The sequence below is a fragment of the Lissotriton helveticus genome, chromosome 8 (genome assembly GCF_964261635.1).
Source record: "Lissotriton helveticus chromosome 8, aLisHel1.1, whole genome shotgun sequence".
Lineage (NCBI taxonomy): Eukaryota > Metazoa > Chordata > Amphibia > Caudata > Salamandridae > Lissotriton > Lissotriton helveticus.
The window spans coordinates 500,988,403-501,011,601 of NC_136069.1; positions in this window are offsets into that span (position 1 = coordinate 500,988,403).

Genomic DNA, 23,199 nt, shown 5'->3' on the forward strand with positions numbered 1-23,199 from the left:
AGTTGAAATGCCAGTTGTGCTTGCCTTAAAGAACACGTTAATTAATGGGCGTTACAAAGATTTGGCCGAATTAAAAGAATTATACTAAACAATCAGTATAGAATTATACAGAGTTTCATAAGTAGTAGAAGGGTGAATATACGGTCACCTCCGTACCTATGAGGAAATTCTTGATTACAGAGTCTGTACTCCTTATTAGGATTGCCATGAAATCTGCTAATGAGTATATGCATTTGCAACATGGTTGGCCCCCTAATAGGACTTCCGAGTGTGTTGGGCGTTGGATCTCCAGGAAAAGTTGCCCACAGGACAAATGCTGTGAGTAGGAGGGACTTCACACATTCTATAGGTAGTCTACTGTCTGTGAAGGGTGACAGCTGTATATATTAGGAGCTTGGTTATCTAATGCGTTTTGGGTGTCTCCATGAAGAGCTGTGCACTGAGTAAAGGCTGTGCTTAGTTGGTGCTTGGTCAACTAACATCACCTGAATGTTTAGCAGGAGTGGGCTCTCTGTGAAGAGCTTTGCACAGGGCAAAAGATGTGTGTAGTAGAAGCTTTGGCACCCAGTGGAGCTGGAGAGACTGGAGATAGGGGGCTCTCTGTGAAAGTATGGGCACATGGCAGAGGACGTGTATAGTAGGGCTAGGCCAGGTAATGGGTCTAGTATGTCTAGAGGGAATGAGCTACAGTGTCATTATTTTAAATATGAATAATAATATATTATTATTTTATATAAGCATATATTTTAGATAAGCACATAAGATAATGTACATCATTCTGCACCATGTAGCACTTTTTTACATTTTTAAATGGCTGTACTGGTTTTTAAATTAAACTGAGGAGAATAATGAGGGATGATGTAACCAGTGATGTCATGAATGATATATTTTGAGATGTCATCAGTGATATCATCAATGATGTAACAACACCTTTGGAGGCAGCCAATCACCCTACAGGCATCCAAGCCCATACAGGGTAAAGCCTTTCATAATGCACGGCAAGGAGTTGGACACAGGGCCTGGCTTGCAGTCAGGCCCTGCAACCAGCTACCCAGAGGCAGCCACCCAGAGACAGCCAGCCCACACCATGCGCAGCCTAGGTTCATGCGTGGCGTCAATTTAGCCACATGGCTTGTCTTGCAGCCAGGCCCTGATTCAAACTCCCTGCAGGCAGCCAACCCCACACTACACACAGCCTTTGGCCCTGCACAGCTAGGCGCACAGGGTTTGGCCTGTCACCAGACCCTGTCGCAAAACCCCCAGCAGACTGCTAACAGCACATTGTGCACAGCCTTTGGTGTGTGCAGTGTGGGGTTGCCCTTTGGGCTCTGGGACCAATATGCCCTTGGACAAACAAATATATTAGGGAAAGGGGCATAGAGCCTCCAACCGCACCCTTAATTTGCTACCGGGCCCCACATCCCCAGAGCTAGTTCTTATACAAAAAAGAGGGGTCTGTGTGTCTTCCCTCCCCATGCCCCAAAAGGCCCCTATTACCCGGGGCCAAATACAATTAAACTTGGGAGGTGGGTGTCAAATGGACAAGCATGAAGGCATATTGCAGGAATGCAGGTAAAGCATTTGGATCAGCTGATCTAGAGTATGATGATCTGGTGGCTGAAGAGATGTTGTTATCTCATGTTGAATAGTTTCAAATACAAGTAGGAGAATACAGCCTGAGTGTGACTTTATACTGAGGCACAGCAAAGAGCTAGAGCAACACTCACAAGTTGGAGCCAAAGGAAGTCTCATGGGGTAGAGTTCCAGACAGGGTATGGCTTTCAGTTTGAACCACACATAAGGTTCACAGAAAGTTTAGGGTCTGTGGATGTACCCTAGGTATTAATACTGATTTTTCCAAAATTCAGGGGTAATATTTTGTTTCATATGAGATGCATTTCCTGTCTATTTTGGCAGTGCTCATACATGTAATATGTTAGAATTTTCAATATTTAACTATTTACTACAAGGCTATCTTATCTCTCTTGTATTACCTACACAATTGCAAATGACTGGAAAGGAAATAACGCAATAGCAAGGAGCTCACAGACTGAGCAACATTCATGACACCCCTCAACAAATACCACCTACTCCTGAAGTGTAAAAAAAGTAGCACCCTTGCCAACCGCATTGAAGCTTTCTCTTATGACAGCAAAGAACTCTTCAACATTGTCAGAGAGTTCTCCGACCCCTCCGCCACCAAAACCTTCAAACCACCGTACCACAACTCTGCAAAACTCTGGCAGATTTCTTCCATGACAAGATCTCCTCCATCCACAAGAACTTCAAACCCCAACCTACCACTGCCGACATCCTCAGCTGCCTAGCTCCTGCAGATGCTAACCCAGACCTCCTGCTCACCAACTGAGACAAGCTTGCCAAACATGAAACTACAGCCTTCATAAACTCCGTCCACTCAATAGCAACCACGGACCTCTGTACCCACCACTTTTTCAAACTCAGGAGTAGGATGAACAGAAACTAGCTCACCGCCATCTTCAACACACCCATCTCCTCGGCCACCTTCTCCCAAGAATGGAAACACGCAGAAGTCAAACCCCTTTTCAAGGAACCTTCCCCCAACCTTAGTGAATTCAAGAACTACAATCCCATCCTATCCCCTATCCCACCAAAGTCCTCAAAAAGCCATCAACCACTAACTCACAGAACACTTGGAGAACAACAACCTTCTAGATACCTCCGAATCTGGATCCTGCACCAACCACAACACTGAAACCACCCTGATCACTGCCACAATGACTTCAGAACCCTCCTCCACCTCTCAGCAGCATTTGACTCTGTGCCCCAACACAGCCTCATCAGAAGGCTTTATCACTTTGGAATCCAAGGAGACATCCTGAAATAGATCACCTCCGTCCTCACCGGTAGGACCCAGAGAATCCACCTACCACCCTTCACTTCAAACCGAAAAGCATCATCTGCTGGTTCCCTCAAGGCGTATCGCTCAGCCCTACACAGTTTAACTCCTACATGATCCCCTTGGGCAACTTCGTTAGATCGCATGGACTAAATCACACATCCTATGCCGACGACATCAAATCATACTCTCCTTTTCAGTAGACCCCTCCATCATGATGGATAACATCCATAGCTGCATGATGACAGTCACCGATTGGATGAAAGACAAACACAACACAGACAAAACGGAAATGCTGATCTTCAAGAACAACAACTCACTATGCAGCAAGGCCTGGTGGCCTTCTGAACTAGGACTGTCACACACCCCAACATACCATACCCGCAAACTTGGCCTCACCCTGGACAGCAAGCGCTCCATGAGAAGCCAGATCAACAAAGTCTCCACCTCCTGCTTCCTCACTCTTTGCATGCTCTCCAAGATCGTCACATGGGTACCAGTCCACACCAGCCCAACTGTCACTCAAGCCCTAGTCACCAGCTGAACTGTGGTAACGCATTCTATGTAGATGTCGCCTAACACTTCCTGAAAAGACTACAGACCATACAGAATTCAGATGCCAGATTCATACTCGACCTCCCTAAGCGGACCCAAATGAACCCCCACCTCAGGAAGCTCTGCTGACTTCCCATTCAGAAAAGATGTCTATTCAAGATGCTGGTCCACACCTACAAAGCTTTCTACAAATAAGGACGAGCAAACATCACCACCGACTGAATGTCCTCAAACCCACCAGACACCTGCGCTCTGCCTCCCTCTCCCACACCCCTGCATCTACCGAAGCAACAGTAGATGAAGCATCTTCTCCTACCTAGACATGAAGTCCTGTCGCAACCTCTTCCTTTACCTCTGGAATTCAGGAATGGACTCAAGATTTTGCTGACTACCCTCTTGCAGCAGGGTTCTCAGCACTTGGATATCCTCATGGATGATTAGTTGCTCTTTATAAGTCTTGATTGATTGATTGATTGATTGGTTGACCACATGTATTGTGTTGGTAATTGCAAACAATCAAGGTTGTTCTGGTTTGGAAAAGAACATTTCAACGTGTCAATAATATCAGCGTTTAATGGGGAGTATACGTTTATCTGCAGGATTCTGCATTTTTGTTTTTATATGAAGTACTGAATTCACTATAAATGCCAAATCTGAAAGTCTTTATTTATTTGTCATTTTGGATACAGGAAAACAAGATAAGAGCTCAAAATGAGTATGGTATATCCCTCATTTTGAATGTCCTCACCCTGCACATCTCATATAATTGAAAATAAATTACTATTTTACCCTAATGAGCCAACAAAATGTCTATGCTACCTTATTTCTCTCACTGTACCATATGTCTATTGTGGCTTGGTGGGTGTATATGTTATTAAATGAATTGTACTTGGGTGTGGTTGTTATTATATGCATTGTACTCCATGTAATGGCTAAAACTCATAGTCTGAGATCCTGTTTTGTCTTGCCTGCAGGTAGAACTCTCGGCTAACTAAGGCTTGGTGCAGATGGCACAAAGAAATGGTTTCCTAGAATGAAAGTGGAAAGAAAAATATTAATTCTGACCCATGCACATAAACATCCTTCTCAACACTCGCTCCACCCGCAAACACGCCATTGAACTCCGGGACCTACTCGACTCAACCTCCCCAGACGTCGTCTTCCTGACGGAGACCTGGCTGAACCCTGCCTCAGCACCCAACATAGCCATAGCCGTCCCGGAAGGCTACAAGATCACTCCCAGGGATCGCACCAATGGAGCAGGAGGAGGAATCGCCATCGTCCACAGAAACACTCTCAGAGTCTCGACCAACGTCGACGACACCCTCAGCACCGCCAAACACCTGCACTTCCAGATGCACACCAATCCCAACACCACCCTCAGAGGAACCCTCATCTACAGACTCCCCGGACCCCGACCACAGTTCAGCGACTGCATTGCCGACTTTGTCAGCACACGCACCCTTGCCTCCACAGACTATATCCTCCTCGGGGACCTGAACTTCCACCTCGAGAACAACAACAACACCAACTCCACCACCCTGATCGACAACCTAGCCAACCCCAGACTCAGACAACTCATCACATGACCCACCCACTCCGCCGGTCACACACTTTACACCATCTTCTCAGCAAGCCCCCACGTCTCCCTCAACCACACCACCGAACTCCACTAGACCGACCATCGCTGCATCCACTTAACCTTCAAGAAACCCACCATGCACCACCAGACCCAACAGATGCCTCGTAGCTGCTCGAGCAAAGTCACCGAAGACCAGCTAAGCATCACCCTCGCCCAGAGCCCACCCGCCGACCCCACCGACACCCACAACCTCAGACAGTGGATCAATGACTGTGCCAACACCCTCACCCCGATCAAGAAACCCTCCAACAGACACACCAACAAGAAAGCCAGCTGGATTACTGAAGACCTCCGGGCCTTCAAGCAAACCAGCTGAAAGCTGAAGAAGATCTGGCTCCGTGAACAAACAACGGACAGTCACGCAGAATACAAGAACACCACCCGCAGACACCATCACCTCATCAGATCCGCCAAAACCGCATAGTCAACAACCCGCACTCTTCAACATCGTGAAGAAACTCTCCAACCCCAGCTCCAACGCCAAAGACGTCCCACCCTCGCAAGACCTGTGCGACTCACTGGCCACCTGCTTCCACTGCAAGATCACAGACATCCATGACAGCTTCAACGCCACGACCGCCCCGACAACCACTGAGACCACCGCCCCCACGACCACCATCCACACCAACCACCTGCTCTCCTGGACCAACATCAACGACGACGACACCATCAAGATCATGAACACCATCCACTCCGGATCTCCGTCCCACCCATGCCCACACCACATCTTCAACAAAGCCAGCACATCCATGGCACCCCATCTCCGAAAAGTCATCAACACCTCCTTCAAGACAGCAACCTTCCCGGAGAGCTGGAAGCACGCCGAGATCAATGCCTTACTCAAGAAACCCAAGGCGGACCCCAACGACCTCAAGAACTTCCGGCCCATCTCCCAGCTCCCATTCCCGGCAAAGGTCACCGAGAAGACCATTAACGAACAACTGACCCGCTACCTCAAGTAGAACAACACCCTGGACCCTTCCTAGTCTGGGTTCCGCCGCAACCACAGCACTGAGACTACCCACATCGCCACCACCGATGACATCAAGTGCCTGCTGGAACACGGAGAAACGGCGGCCCTCATCCTCCTGGACCTGTCAGCTGCCTTCGACACAGTCTGCCACCACACACTATGAACACGCCTCCACAAAGCCGGGATACAAGAGAAGGCCCTGGATTGGACCACCTCCTTCCTGTCTGGCAGAACACAGAGCGTCCACCTTCCCCCTTCCGCTCCGAAGCCACAGAGATCATCTGCGGTGTACCCCAGGGCTCATCCCTCAGCCCAACTCTGTTTAACATCTACATGGCACCGCTCGCCCATGTCACCCATCGGCACGACCTCAACATCATCTCTTACGCCAATGACACCCAGCTGATCTGCTCTCTCACCAAGGACCCCCACACCACCAAAACCAACCTTCACGAAGGAATGAAGGCTGTCACTGAATGGATGAGGAACAGCTGACTGAAGCTGAACTCGGACAAGACGGAGGTCCTCATCCTCGGATCCACGCCTTGAGCCTGGGATGACTCCTGGTGGCCGACCGCACTGGTAACCGCTCCAACACCCACCGTCCACGCACGCAACCTAGGGGTCATCCTCGACTCCACCCTCTCCATGTCTAAACAGGTCAACGCCGTCTCCTCCTCCAACACCCTCCACATGCTCTGCATGATCTACAAGTGGATCCCCACTGAAACAAGAAGAAAGGTCACCCAGGCCCTCATCAGCAGCAGGATGGACTACGGAAACGCCCTCTACACAGGAGCCTCGGCCAAACTCCTGAGTCGGCTCCAACGCATCAAGAACGCCTCTGCACGCCTGATCCTCGACATCCCTCGCCGCAGCCACATCACACCCCACCTGAGAGACCTGTGCTGGCTCCTGGTAAACAAAAGGATAACCTTCAAGCTCCTCACCCATGGACACAAGGCACTCCACAACACCGGGACAACAAACCTCAACAGACGACTCAGCTTCTACACCCCCACCCACCAGCTCCACTCTGCCAACCTTGCCCTCACCACAGTCCCCCACTTCCGAAGAGCAACCTCAGGCTGCAGATTGTTCTTCCACCTTGCCGCCAAGACCTGGAACACCCTCCCCATTCACCTACGGCAGACCCAAGACCTGCTGACCTTCAGAAAACTTCACAAGACCTGGCTTTTCGAGCAGTAGCAGCATTCCCCACCCCAGCGTCTTGAGACCCTCACGGGTGAGTAGTGCGCTTTACAAATAATATGATTGATTGATTGATTTATTGTCCCAACCATTTGATGTCTGCCACCTGTATCCTGGGTCACATGCCTAGGTGTAATAATTGGCAGTTGGTCTTTGTGAGACAAAGGATCACCCACTCTAAGTTAATCAAGAGGAGAAGCTGCCACCTACTACACTTGCATATTAGAAAGGCCCTGTCTGACCACTTTCACAAAAGGATTTGAGGCTAGTTTATTGTGATTCCAGGCAATCTGGGGCCAGGGCAAAGAGGCAGGAAATTACAAGAAGCTCAGGGGGGTGAAATCTGCTGGTAGCTTCCTCCACTTCAAAATGGACACCAGGTATAAATATTGTACTTCAGACCCCAACTCTTCTGTACACTTCTGGACTTGTGGAAGACTTTACCAGGAAGAATGATTGCTGTGTTACTGAACAGACAGTAAAATCAAATTTCCCCTTGGAAAGTCACTATGATAATACATATACTGTATACAGTTTTTAAAACACCACTTTAATTAATGTCACATACACAATATATACAGAAAATCCAGTACCAAAACAATATAGAGAAGCATAGAGCTTTAATAGTGTGTTCGTAAACAGAGTTTATCAGTTACATATCATATGTATCACCAATATCATAGTAGTCACATTACCTATATAAGTTATAAACTACTTGATGTAAACAACGTGTAAATCATTACATTAAAAACATCTCAATTCAGCACAAAGAATAATAAATTATCAAATTAAAATATAGACACAGGGACCAGAAAAGACAGCTAACAATTGTCAATTTCAATAGGACCGATCCATTCTTTAAACAGGATACATGATGTAGTACAAAGGTCATCATCTATGGTATCGAGGTATTGTACAGATTCAGTTTGTTAGTTACATAAACTTGTTTCTGTGATTCTCACAAACGTATGCACCTTCTTTGGGACCACATATATATTCTCCCACATACAAAGGATAACAAGATTAAAAAACCTGTAAAAAAGAATGGTACAAACATGATAGTATAATATATACATTATGTAACTGCACAACTCACATGAATTTCCTCCTGTATTCCTCCAACTTAAAAACCACAGTGTATCCCATACAGTGGTGGTGCCATCTCAGGCAGTTGTTGTTAGACTCCATGCAACATCATGATCATTGCTTACATATCAGACAAACTAAACATAGATTTGTGTTGTCACACGTCTTCAACATTTCATTTAGGGCGGCTTATTTGCAGCCAAATCTGGCTCTCTCATGTTGTTTTCACTGGAATCATGATACATCAGTCAACCCCTTTGTCTCCAAACTAACACATCGCACACATCAATTGGTACACATCAAAGTTCCTTCGGGGGGCAATAATAAGTATCGGTAATCCTAAAGGCCTTCTTCACCCCCTCTCTCATGGTCAGGCACATGATCAATGCCAAAGTATTGCAAGGCGTCTCTGTCGCCATTATGTTTTATAGCATAATGCCTGGCTACCGGTGATTTCATATCCTTATTGGATATGGCCCGCATATGTTCCAAAATTCTTAGCTTGACACCATTTACCGTGCTCCCGATGTATTTGAGATTGCGCGGACAAATCAAGCAGTAGACAACATATGGAGTTTGACAGGTGATGAATTTGGATATTTTCTTACGCTCTTGCAATCCTGGCACCTCGTAGCCTAACACCCTCTTACTAAAAGCACAAGCCTTACACTTCCCACACGGGAAGAATCCTCTCATGTCTTTCAAGGTTTGATCCTTCTTTTTGGGGATGTCAATTTGGCTGTGTACCAATACGTCCTTAATAGATCTAGCCTTCTTAAAAGTAACCAGAGGGCTTGGGGGAATGTCTTGTCCGATGATAGGATCGGTTTTCCGAACATGCCAGTTTTTCTTAAGAATGTTTTTCAGAATACTGGTATCCTCGGAAAATGATGTGATTAAACGGAACTTTCCTTCAACTTTGCTTTGTTTTGCTGCATCTCTGGCATTAGTCAATAGTTGGTGACGTGGGATTTTAGACACTTTATTGAGAGTCCTAGTTAAAAGGGCACTGTCGTATCCCCTTAATTTAAATCTCTCAATACTTTCTACAGCGCATCTCATAAAGTCCTGATCTTGGGAACAGTTGCGCTTAAGGCGCAACAGCTCCCCATAAGGGATACTTTTCTTCAGGGAAACTGGGTGTCCGCTGTCAGCATGTAATGTGCTGTTGCCGGCAGTAGGTTTTCTGTACAGCGATGTAGTTACCTCATTCCCCTTGATCTCTATTCTAAGGTCGAGGTAGCTCACTGCCACTGAGCTAACCTCGCCCGTGAAGTGGAGATTTAAATTGTTGTCATTTAGATGTTTAATATAGTCCCTGGCACTTTCCGATGAACCCTCCCAAACCATAAAAAGGTAATCTATATACCTGTGCCAGGAGACTATGTGGTTGGACAATGATTGGTTACCGTCGGACCAGGCCACCTGCTCCTCCCACCAGCCTACGAATAAATTCGCGTAGCTGGGGGCGAAGCAGGTGCCCATTGCGGTCCCGGAGACCTGTCTGTACATGTTGCCTTCAAATAGAAAGATGTTATTCAGTAAACAAAACTCAGTCATTTCAAGGAGCATGGTACTATGCCCGGCAAATTTCAACGGTCTTTTTTTCATGAAGTACTCAACTGCCCTTAAACCCTGAGTATGTTCAATGCATGTGTAGAGACTCGTAATGTCCATCACAATTAAGGTGTATGAATCATTCCATTTCAATTTCTCCAACTTCATGATAAAATCCTTAGTATCCCTGATATAGGATTTTAGAGTGGCTACAGCTTCAAATAGAAAATGATCAATAAAGATTGACAAGTTCTCAGTGAGACTGCCCATAGACGATACTATGGGTCGTCCCGGTGGTGTCTTGGCATCCTTGTGAATTTTGGGCAGCTGATAAAACGTTGGTATAATAGGATGATTTGATCTTAAAAATAAAAACTCATCTGTGTCCAACATCTTTTTATTATGCCATTTGAGAATCAATTTGCCATATTCCTCGATACTTTCTTGGTATTTTTTCTGAGTCGTCCGTTCATAGTGATTGTTGTTGTTAAGTTGTTTCATTGCCTCACCCACATATTGCTTCCTAGTTAGCAACACAACTTTACCGCCTTTATCGGAGGGTTTAAAAATTATGTTCGGTTCCTCCTGTAGTTTTTTTAAGGCCAGTGATTGTCCTTTAGTGAGTGTGTGTCTAGTCCATTTACGTGTGTCTTTACACCGGAATTCACCCAGATCTTTCAACATGGCGTCACTGAAGATATCAATGGCATCTTGTGGTGTCTGGGGAAGGAATGGGGAAATAGGTTTGAAGTTAGTTCTTGGAGCCTCCTGTCCTATCCCCAAATTTCTGCTTCTCTGTGTCCAGGTCTCAAGGTCCTGTCTCTCCATACTAGTCTCGGTCCTGATCTCCTCTAGGGCTTCCAATGTTGTCAAATCGTCAAGTTGTAAGATGTCAGTGTCCCTTATAGTGTCTTGTAGGAGTCTGGTCTCCTTGACTGTAGGTTTCAATTTGTAGTACTTGTGCAGTTTTAATTTTCTGACAAACTTAAAAAGATCTATTCTCGTTTGGGTGTATTCTAAGTTGGTCGGTGGACAGAATGAGAATCCCAGTTTTAATACGGACTCCTCATCAGGTGTTAATTTCCTGTCAGTCAAATTCACTATTGTCAAATTGTCTGCTTTGTTCACCACCTTCCCCCTCTCTTCTTCTTTGTTGTTGCCGATTGATTTTGACTTCCGCCTCTGCCCCTTCCTCTTCCTGCCTCCCCTCCTGGTTCTCCTGTGTTCCGGGGGTTTGGTTTTGCCTCCCCGTAGCCATGTTGATCTGATCAGATCGAATTCCTCGTGAAAAAGGGTTTTCTTAGGGGGCCTTGATGGTCCAGTCACGTCATCCCCTGAGTGTTCCGATGCTGTTAAATCCGATTCTGATGTCTCAACTCTTTCAGAGGGCTTAGGTGGATTCTGTTTCTTACGCATCAGTTCTTTCCGGGGCCCGTCAAAATTTCTGGCGAAAGTCAAAATGCGGCCCATAGAATAGTCTCTTTCGTCTCTGTCAAATTTTTCTTCCTTCCTTTGTCGAATTTTTAATTCATATTTTTGTAATCTTTTTTTCATTTCCTCCTTGATATCCTCGTGTTCCTTTTTATCCGGATTCTTTTCCAACTCTTCTTCCAAAGTTTTGATTTCTTCGAGTACTTTGGCTCTATCACTCCAAGCATACCTAACCAAAAGCTGCAGACTCCCTTTACAAAAGGAAGCCGTGTGGATCTTCCATTCCTCCAGAAGTTGTGGGTCTGGGTTCTCATATGCGGGAATGGTGCACACCCGCAGCCCACGAGGGACCCTCTCCACTTCAATGTAATTTTGGAGGGAGGTCGCCTCCCACCACTTCCGGACCTCTCTCTCATGTAATCTTTCAAGTTTTTGGTATTTTGCTGCAAGGGTGCCAGAGGTCTTTCTATTGGCTAAATTGCCGTTTGGTGCAGCTTCACTTTTTTTCTTCTTGAACATCCCTAGAGCCGCCTCCTCACGTGCTGCGTCACTAAACATTTTATTGAAATGTTTCAACTTGGATACCGAGCCCGGTATCCGTGTAAATCTTCTCTTGTGAAAATCACCCCTTCGCCTCGCCCTGAATTTTTACAAATATCGTCCCGCTCGTTGCTTTCAAAACACTCAGGTGAGCGCTGCTTACCCGGCTATCGCGGCAATCAGACACTCCTCTGCCGTTTCCCGGGGAATCCGATTTCCATGCAGCTTTTGTTGTGCGGGGCGATTCTTCTTCTGAGATTCGGGCGGTGCTGCTGCTGTACTTTCCTCTCAACGCTCCGTATTGCACCAAAACAGCAGTGCATCCAATGGCGGGTGCTGCCGTGACGGTAGTGCTCCGTACAAAATATCGTTGCTCCAAAGCCCCCCCTCTCCCAGCCAGGAAGGAATGAAGAAAGCGGCACTCGTGGGGTGGTTTTGCTCACAAGACTCGATTTATTTTACAATTAACACAGACGCGTTTTGGGAAACCCCTTTCTCAATGTGTTCACAGCAGTGAAACACAGAAGCTTATTTTTAAAGGGACCCAACACGTAAGAGAATAAGGGATAGAGAGGTAGGACTGCTCACCATCAGACATCGGTGAGCGCCATCTTACAGAGTGCAAAAAATACAATGTATTTACAATAAAAAATACATATATCTTGAATAAACATTCATTAAAAGTCAATAAATCACATTAAATCAATAGTTAAAATGTTCATGATTAGACATTTGATTAATTATTGCACAACCTGTATATATATATATATATACATGCTGGGCGCATGTTCCAACAGTCGGGCAGTGGCGTCTGAGGAAGGCTAAGCGCCGAAATGCATCACGCCTTATCTGCTCTTACCAATAAAGAACCCCTTCTCTTAATCCCCGCGTGTGGCTCCTTCCTTCGGTTTCCCTGGAGGTGGATTGCATATTCCTGTGTCATCCAGAGGCACATTTAGGAGCTCCCGTTTTCTTCAAGTTGGCTGCCCTTTTACTGGACTCTGTGTATCTGCCAAGGTATTGGCCTGAGACAGCCCACCTACAGCGTAACAGGGAAGCACGGGACGCTGCATGAAATAGCAGTGTGTGACTTCACACATGGAAAAGGTGAACTTTTGCCGACCCACGACCTGACGGACCTGTTCTCTGGAGGTTTAAACGGTATTGCGGGGACTCGAGGGGTTCCTCGGTTTTAATAGACTGTTGTAAATTCGCCCAGCACTAACGCCTGAAAATACAAAAATGTCTTTTGGTTTTCCCCACGTATTATCACCGGACTGAAGCATGCTGGGAGATGCAGTGCCAGCAGATTGACACTGCAGACAACGATCACATGGTTGGGGTAGGCGTGCACCGATCAATCAAGGAGTGCTGCGGAGATAATAACACAGCTTGGCGCATGTTCCAACAGTCGGGCAGTGGCGTCTGAGGAAGGCTAAGCGCCGAAATGCATCACGCCTTATCTGCTCTTACCAATAAAGAACCCCTTCTCTTAATCCCCGCGTGTGGCTCCTTCCTTCGGTTTCCCTGGAGGTGGATTGCATATTCCTGTGTCATCCAGAGGCACATTTAGGAGCTCCCGTTTTCTTCAAGTTGGCTGCCCTTTTACTGGACTCTGTGTATCTGCCAAGGTATTGGCCTGAGACAGCCCACCTACAGCGTAACAGGGAAGCACGGGACGCTGCATGAAATAGCAGTGTGTGACTTCACACATGGAAAAGGTGAACTTTTGCCGACCCACGACCTGACGGACCTGTTCTCTGGAGGTTTAAACGGTATTGCGGGGACTCGAGGGGTTCCTCGGTTTTAATAGACTGTTGTAAATTCGCCCAGCACTAACGCCTGAAAATACAAAAATGTCTTTTGGTTTTCCCCACGTATTATCACCGGACTGAAGCATGCTGGGAGATGCAGTGCCAGCAGATTGACACTGCAGACAACGATCACATGGTTGGGGTAGGCGTGCACCGATCAATCAAGGAGTGCTGCGGAGATAATAACACAGCTGGGCGCATGTTCCAACAGTCGGGCAGTGGCGTCTGAGGAAGGCTAAGCGCCGAAATGCATCACGCCTTATCTGCTCTTACCAATAAAGAACCCCTTCTCTTAATCCCCGCGTGTGGCTCCTTCCTTCGGTTTCCCTGGAGGTGGATTGCATATTCCTGTGTCATCCAGAGGCACATTTAGGAGCTCCCGTTTTCTTCAAGTTGGCTGCCCTTTTACTGGACTCTGTGTATCTGCCAAGGTATTGGCCTGAGACAGCCCACCTACAGCGTAACAGGGAAGCACGGGACGCTGCATGAAATAGCAGTGTGTGACTTCACACATGGAAAAGGTGAACTTTTGCCGACCCACGACCTGACGGACCTGTTCTCTGGAGGTTTAAACGGTATTGCGGGGACTCGAGGGGTTCCTCGGTTTTAATAGACTGTTGTAAATTCGCCCAGCACTAACGCCTGAAAATACAAAAATGTCTTTTGGTTTTCCCCACGTATTATCACCGGACTGAAGCATGCTGGGAGATGCAGTGCCAGCAGATTGACACTGCAGACAACGATCACATGGTTGGGGTAGGCGTGCACCGATCAATCAAGGAGTGCTGCGGAGATAATAACACAGCTGGGCGCATGTTCCAACAGTCGGGCAGTGGCGTCTGAGGAAGGCTAAGCGCCGAAATGCATCACGCCTTATCTGCTCTTACCAATAAAGAACCCCTTCTCTTAATCCCCGCGTGTGGCTCCTTCCTTCGGTTTCCCTGGAGGTGGATTGCATATTCCTGTGTCATCCAGAGGCACATTTAGGAGCTCCCGTTTTCTTCAAGTTGGCTGCCCTTTTACTGGACTCTGTGTATCTGCCAAGGTATTGGCCTGAGACAGCCCACCTACAGCGTAACAGGGAAGCACGGGACGCTGCATGAAATAGCAGTGTGTGACTTCACACATGGAAAAGGTGAACTTTTGCCGACCCACGACCTGACGGACCTGTTCTCTGGAGGTTTAAACGGTATTGCGGGGACTCGAGGGGTTCCTCGGTTTTAATAGACTGTTGTAAATTCGCCCAGCACTAACGCCTGAAAATACAAAAATGTCTTTTGGTTTTCCCCACGTATTATCACCGGACTGAAGCATGCTGGGAGATGCAGTGCCAGCAGATTGACACTGCAGACAACGATCACATGGTTGGGGTAGGCGTGCACCGATCAATCAAGGAGTGCTGCGGAGATAATAACACAGCTGGGCGCATGTTCCAACAGTCGGGCAGGGGCGTCTGAGGAAGGCTAAGCGCCGAAATGCATCACGCCTTATCTGCTCTTACCAATAAAGAACCCCTTCTCTTAATCCCCGCGTGTGGCTCCTTCCTTCGGTTTCCCTGGAGGTGGATTGCATATATATATATATATATATATATATATATATATATATATATATTTTGTGAAACAAAAGCTCTGCAGCAAGGAAGCACTCCACAGCAGGTAGGTTATTACCATAAATTTTATTGCGTTTTCTGAAAGTGGCAATTCATCCATTATTTCAATCCTCTTTGCCAACGCGTTTCAGAGCTGTCTGCTCCTTTTTCCTGGGCATAATGGCTGTTGCAGTCTTGATAGGCAAACACAGTCCCACGTGTCATGTGTCTTTAAATATCACAGCCTCAGGTGTCCCTGTTTAGTAGCTGCCTGTCGATTCTGATGCACTGTGGGACATGTGGTTTCAATCTGCCAAAACCTTCACCTACAGTGGGTTCTGCAATCTGACATTATCATTTTAAAAGGTCACAGCGATTTTGTGCAAGTTCACTGTGATATTCAAGCACTCCAGTGTGCCCTGGTATGAAATTCCCACCTTCGTTAGTATTACTCTCTGCTGCACCGTCTTTGGCATGGAAAAGTTCCTGCTTCACGGCCCCCTCCAGCAGCTCCTTCCTCATTCATCAGGTTGTGCTCCCTCCACGACCGAAGCCGTCGTGATAATTTTGTGAAACAAAAGCTCTGCAGCAAGGAAGCACTCTACAGCAGGTAGGTTATTACCATACATTTTATTGCGTTTTCTGAAAGTGGCAATTCATCCATTATTTCAATCCTCTTTGCCAACACGTTTCAGAGCATATATTTATATATATGGTTGATATATATATATATATATATATATATATATATCTTTGTATGCACCCCTGCACTTTGCTGTTGCTGGCTTCGTAACCATGAAGCTTGCTGTAATAACTAAATAAAGCCCTTCATTGCCAGGACCTGTTTGTGTCATCCTTCTGTATCGCCCTGAGATTGTGTGGAACTTTTGAGTAAAGGGCAGTTACAGGAAGGCTGTGTTTATATATATATATATTCACAGAAAAAACCATAGGTTATAGACCATATATAGTTAGGAATTAGCATTTACAAAACCTTGAAAATTCACTGAAAAAACCATAGGTTATAGACCATATATAGTTAGGAATTAGCATTTAGAAAACCTTATTTTACTCACACAAAACCATTGAAATTCCATATATAGTTAGTTGCACAAACTATATATCGCGCACCCGCAATCCACTGCTGATGATGTCACATATTACATCATTCATGACATGGTCAGTGACATCACTGATGACATCACTGATGACATCTCAAATGACATCACTGATGACATCACTGATGACATCTCATTTGACATCAATGACCACATCACTGATGATATCATTCATGTGACAATACAATGCATCTCCTCACATTTTAATATAACCTCTGTTTCACCCAGTGTTAAATACAGAGTATAATTTTTGAAACCATTGACACACCAATACTAGTTACTACGTACGCACTCACTGATTGCTACGTCTACACACACCTTCACTCATTCACCCATACAATCATTCATACATACAATCACTCATCTTTACAACACTATCATATGCACTCATACACCTATACAGACACTCACAGTCTGCCACTCATCCATGGAGTTACTCACACACCTAGTCAGTCCTGTAAAGAATCAATGACACTTCCATTTTCTTGTCTATACAGTTAAACATAGAGCACCTTACATTTTCAAACATATACTAACACATACTTACCTTCTTATACAATCATTGATACAAGTACACATTGATCTGCACAGAGTCACACACCTCCCAGCTAGCCACACACACACTCAGTCTCCCATACAAATACTTGGGCAATCAATCAATAACCCATATAGTTACTCATATAGCTACTGATCAACACATGCAGCAGTTTACAGAACAACAGACATAATGATGCACAAATTAAGACAGTTTAGTCACTAACCCATGCACTCAGTGAGACACATTTAATCACTCACTCATACAGTCAGTCATGCACCTACTAAATCCTTCGTCCAGACACTTACACATCCACTCATTCTTTAATATGTAAGACATATTTAAACTTTACAGAAACAAAAAATCACTGGATGTTGTTATCAGTGATGTCATCAGTGATGTCATTTGAGATGTCATCAGTGATGTCATCAGTGATGTCACTGACCATGTCATGAATGATGTAATATGTGACATCATCAGCAGTGGATTGCGGGTGCGCGATATATAGTTAGTGCAACTAACTATATATGGAATTTCAATGGTTTTGTGTGAGTAAAATAAGGTTTTCTAAATGCTAATTCCTAACTATATATGGTCTATAACCTATGGTTTTTTCAGTGAATTTTCAAGGTTTTGTAAATGCTAATTCCTAACTATATATGGTCTATAACCTATGGTTTTTTCTGTGAATTTCATTGGTTTTTTAACAGCTAATATCTGTAGCTGTAAAATGTATTCTTTTTTAAATCCAAAAATATATTTTATGTCTATGAATAATTTTTTTTTTAAATATTTTTTTTTCTACGTTCCCGCTTCGCGAATCGGGAAGCTTCCCGTTAGCTGACCTTGATGCCGCGAAATAGACCGCGAGCCGGTAAACGTTTCTTTACCGCAAGTGCCGCGTTAGAAAACAACATCGTGACGCCTCCCGTCCGCATGACGTTCCACGTTGTCGCGTGATACGTCATATGACGTGCTACGTTAGCGAACTGGTACGCGAAGCGAGTCGCAAAGCGCAGGTTTCTGGAAGCAAACCGTGAGGCCCTGCAAAGCGCTTAACGTAAACACAGCAAGTCATGTGACTTGGTAATAACACTTTTCATTGGTTCATTTCACTTTTGGTTTCCTAATGATGTAAGACTAGGTCATATAATCTAAAATGAACACTTTTGATTGGTTGAGAACTCTTGTTTTTCCCAAATGATGAAAATCCCTCCTTCTTTCCTCACTCTGACTTTCATCATTGTGAGAGAAAGACCCTTTGTGATCACTGAGCAATGGCTTCCTTAGTAGCTTCAGCTGGTGCTTCCCCACCACCTCCACCACATCCAAGGAAGAGTGGAGCACCTGCTCAAGTTATAATTCAACAAGAAGAGGAAGAAGAGGAACAGGACGACGAGCACGAAGAGAGGCAGTTTTTGCCTGAGCAGCCCAAGACGTCTCACCGGAAAGAAAACTTCATTTGGCAATTTTTTAAAATTCCCAAAGGTCAGAAAAAAGTAAATGCAAGATACGTAACTTGCCTTATATGTCAAGATAGACTGTCCAGAGGAACCGAGAAAAAATACAGTTTCGGAAACTACACAATGCATCGCCATATGACTAGGTGGCATCCTAACAACTACAGTGCTGCACAGTTTCGGAACGACCTAGATAATCTCCCTATTATGGCCAGAAGATCTGTTGTACCGGAAGTAACGGGACCAGAGGGCAGGGAGATGGTGCCAAATATACAAATGAAATTTGGTGAAGTAAAACACACCTGCGTATTTTGCGATGGATTCATTTCCTACGGAGAAAAAAGCATCACTCTGATCAACAGAGCTATTGACTATCATATGCAAGTTTGTACGAAACGCCCAAAATAATAAATACTTCTTTTTTTGTTTTGTTGCTCCTGTTGAGCCCTTTACAATGAATCGTTTTCATTGCCCCCTCCAAGAAAACCCCCAAAAAATATAAAACCTCAGAAAAATTCAAAAAAAGTAAAAAAAGTTCCGAAAAATAATAAAAAAAATATAAAACAACAAAAACAATAAAAAAAAAAGTTCTTTTCAGAACTACCTCCCCGTTATTAAAAAATTGGTACAATATTTGGAACTGTGCCAACCTCTATTTCTCTTAGTTCGCTTCCCAGTTCGCTCGCCGGTACGCGAACTAGAAGCGAACCAAAAACAGTAAGTATAAGGGAAGGAAACAGACACTTATGTTAAAAGAAAGACAGCTATAGGGGAGTAAACTAGAGATACTATTACCCGTAATCCACTGCTGATGATGTCACATATTACATCATTCATGACATGCTCAGTGACATCATCAGCAGAGGATTGCGGGTTTTTTGGCAACGTGCCTTATCCACGGTTTAATAACGCTGCCTTTTGCTTTATATAAGTTTTCAAATTGTATGAAATATATACCAATAGGCCGTTATGAACCTTTAGGTAGTGCTTTTCTTCATGAGGTCTGGTCGCTTCCATACACATACAGATGTTTCAAAGATGATCAAGAAGTTTATCTGAATGGAGAGGAATGCACTGAGACGCCAGATCATTCACTAATGTGTAGGCACATACAGTTACACGGTTCATGCAACAAACACCGACCAAATATGGCTTGCGTGTTGCAAGGCACGCCAGTTCCTGCTATCATCCCCACGTTCAAGTTGTTGGAAAATGGTAGTTATTTGATGCTCAATAATGAAGATTGTTCTGAGTTAATTGAAAAGGGTCTGCACCTCTGTACGGGTGTTCGCTATGTGAAGCACGAAAGTTTCACGGGCCGAACTCAAGGCCACCTCTCTCTGAGACAAAAGAGCTCTTATTCTTGCCATGCCGTTGAAATCTGTCCCAAGGTTGGTATTTGTGGCCAGATTGAAAACTCCCTATGTTCATGTGTGGGAGGAAATAGAACATTTCTGCAGCAAATAACCCGTTCACTTACTGTTACGATAAAAGGAATACTTTTAATTCAGATTTGCCTTTCAATTTCAGCAAGATGGTTCCGACTATCTTTAACGCATCCTCCACAAAGACCCTGGCGCACTTTTTTAAAGTTGTTACCAGTGGTCTCGTGACTTCATTTGAGAAAATCTTTGGAGTCATCCCTGCTTCCTTTCATTCTATTTTCTCCACTCTGGTTCGTGGATTGGCATTTTTACTTGCATTACCAGCGGACGCTCTTGTGCTTTTTTACATTTTTAAATATGGATGTCCCTCCTATGCAACCTCCCACCCTGCAGCTGCTGACACTGTTCCGCAATCGCATGCTAGAATATTATGGCACAATGCCGTTGGCGATATTAAGCACGGCATATGGATTATCTTTTCGATTCTCCTACTTCACCTGTGTCCAGCCTGTATTTCACTGCCTGACCTGTGATTTCGATTGGGCCATTGATTTGTGTCTCTGCGGACCGGTTTCTCCTGACGTCGACTTTAATCAGCTGATGACTCCTATCATTACTCACGAGTTGGTTTGTCCTGGCGAAAGGATTATGGCTGTGGCATTGATGCATGGACTACTTGGTCCCTGGAATTTACTGGCGGCAGCACAGTCTTTCTTGGAACAGAGCTTTCTTGAAAACCCACCGAGCTGTCCTCTGATGGTGATAGAGGATCCGGTGCTGGGAGAGCACGTATGTTCTTTTCCGCTTTTAAATTGGATGGCTGAACTGTTTTCGGATGAAGACGGTGACTTCCTATTGGAGGCTGTTGCAGCTTATTTTGCATACACAGTTATGTCATAGACCTTTTTCATGTTTGATATGCTGAGTACTAGCATTTCATTGACAATTCATTGACTTATTTGTCAAGTTTTTATTATTTACCTTGCCTATTGGCTTAAGACTCGATAAAGTACTTGGCTGTTTTATTTTTCTTTAGCATTAAATTTTCCTAGTTTTTAATGCTTTACCTTGCGGACCGTCCACATATAAACTTGCAATCTACTCTCATGAGATGGCACTTCTATTATCTTATTCAGTTCGTTTCCGGATCATGGGGAGGTGTCATCTAGGTCCTGGATATCTTTACACCGTGTTAAGTTAGCATGGGCTCATTACCGGTTTAAACGCCATTTTTCCTTTTTTGCAACTTCTGCACACGACACTTAGTTGTTGCTTTAGCTTTCCACCTAGTAGTTCATCGTGGTTTACATGAGAATAATATGTTATTGCTCTACTATCTGCTTTGCTTGTTAAACTATATCTGTACAGCGAGTGCTAAAGTTTCAAGAACAACACGATACAGAATTGTTATGAGGTCTGATCTCCACGACTTCATACTCATAACATAAGTGCAACTTCTGCCAATTCTGGGCATGAGGCGGGTTTTATATTGCTTTGCCGAACACACATACACAACAGTTGATGCGGTTCACATGAAGAGAGAGCTGGTGTATGCTGATGTGATTCCTTCAAATCTAAGACACTAAAGTATGGGCACACCCTAAACCAACACAAAGAGACCTTCTTAGCAAATAATATAATATGTGTATTAGGGAGGGTGAGATATAAGCAGCCGCGGGCCGTGGAGGGAGTTACGGTGAGGCAGGGAGGCGGGGAGGGGGAGAAGCAGGGTGGAGCCCTCTCTACCTTGCCCCTCCCCCTACCCGCCTCCCTGCCCCACCGTAACTCCCTCCACGGCCCGCGGCTGCTTATAAGTGTTGCTAACTCTTATTCATTTACAGCATGTTAACATACTGTCACCATTCGCTTTTTATGTACTAGTAACTATGCTGGTAATTTTGCTACTGATAATATGTGTACTTGTATTCTCCACCCTGCTTCTCCCCCTCCCCGCCTCCCTGCCTCACCGTAACTCCCTCCACGGCCCGCGGCTGCTTATAAGTGTTGCTAACTCTTATTCATTTACAGCATGTTAACATACTGTCACCATTCGCTTTTTATGTACTACTGACTATGCTGGTAATTTTGCTACTGATAATATGTGTACTTGTATAATCTAAGATACTACGCCTCAGAAGACGGCATTAGTAAATAAACATTTCAAATACACATGTGTTCTTCTTAACTCCATGTTCTGGTTTCTAAGAAATATATAACGACCGACTGTTCATGAGTTCCACGTATCCTGAGGTACTATAAGTTCATATTCTGGATTGTCTAAACATTGAGAGTTTGTTATATCCAATGTGACACTGTACCTAGCTTGCTAAGGAGTTTTTGATTACTAACGTGAGTTTTGGGACACCCTAATTCGCCGAGGTTCCAATCCTCTGTCCACAGTTCTGTGTGAGAACAGAAACCCTGCGACAGGGGCACCCCCGACCCTTGCTGGAGCTTCATCACACTTGCGATACAACTCCAGCAATGCGCCACCTTTACGGCACAGATACATCACGCATCTGTGCTGTTTTTGCCCCATGATGCGCCGCATTGTAAATGCAGCACACCATAGGTGACGGAACAGCGGCACAGAATGACTAACACATCCCTGGTGATGCGCCAGTCATCATAAATGTATCCCTATGCTTCTTATCTTGTTAGAGATGAACCGCCATATGTATCATCAAAGTTTTTTGCATTTCCTAAATAGCGAACTTTAAGGAATAAATAGCGATTCTTTACCATTCCTAGTTTGCGATTAGCTATTTGCTAATTACAAATTACCCATTCATTTCCTTCATTTCCATAGGGCGGTTGGACTCACTTTTAGCTCGAACGGCTGAATGGATTTGCACGAAACTTGGCAAAATTGTAGGGACTGGTAGCCCGATGTGCCTTTGCTATGTCTCAAGATATATGCTCCAGTGGTTTTTACGAAAATTAACTTTGAAAAATATATATTGGGCTACATTGGCCTATATATATGTTGGAGCCCAAATGTAGCCCAATGTAGCCCAATGAAGCCCAATGTAGCCCAATGTAGCCCAAAGATGCCCGCCAGACACACAAAAAAACAAATGTAGCCCAAATATCAGCCAGATGTAGCCCAACTATAGCCCAGTGACAGAATGACCAATCCGCTTCGCAAACCTCCGTTACGCGAGGCGGAGCGCTGTTACAGATATATATCTTTTTTTGAACGTTAATTTCTCAAAATCCACTGGAGCACATATATTGAGACCTAGCAAAGGCACATCGGGCTACCAGTCCCTACAATTTTGCCAAGTTTCATGCAAATCCATTCAGCCGTTCGATTATTATTATTATTTTTTTTTTTGCCCCGCGGGGCCCTTTTAAAACCTCCACATCAAACCTAGGGGGTCAGCGAGGATCTACTATTCCCCCTTATGGTCATTTGCCCC